The following is a 457-nucleotide window of genomic DNA, read 5'->3' as shown; positions in this document are numbered from 1 at the left end:
CAGCCCTTAAATGGGATCAGGGAGGGGTGGAGCCTGGCTCTGCCCCACCCACAGCCAAATTGCCCCCAGCTGTGCTGCAGGGCCGCACCCCTCCCCAGGTGTTCCATCACAGCTTCAGGTGGGCCCTTAAAGTGCCGGTACAGCCATAGGGCAAAGAAAATGAATAACGTGAAAGGCTGCCAATGGAGGTTTATAGCTGGAGGAGCTGCGATAACCCACATATTTTAATCCCAGTCTGTCCCTGATGCCCATTGGTGACTGTATGAAAACTGCTGAGTCATGGCCTGAAGCTCTGATGGATCACCTGAGGCAGCAGTGAGTCAGCAATGAGCACAGCTGAAGGCAATCAACCGGTGCTGCCAGAAGGGCGGAGTCTGGCTCCGCCCTCCTGGACCCATTAAAACTGACCAGCAGTGGGGAACAAGTCTTTTCTGGAAATCTACTGTGATGCTGTTCG

The sequence above is a fragment of the Meleagris gallopavo genome, chromosome 22 (genome assembly GCF_000146605.3).
Source record: "Meleagris gallopavo isolate NT-WF06-2002-E0010 breed Aviagen turkey brand Nicholas breeding stock chromosome 22, Turkey_5.1, whole genome shotgun sequence".
Taxonomy (NCBI): domain Eukaryota; kingdom Metazoa; phylum Chordata; class Aves; order Galliformes; family Phasianidae; genus Meleagris; species Meleagris gallopavo.
Note: the sequence above shows the minus strand (reverse complement) of the source record.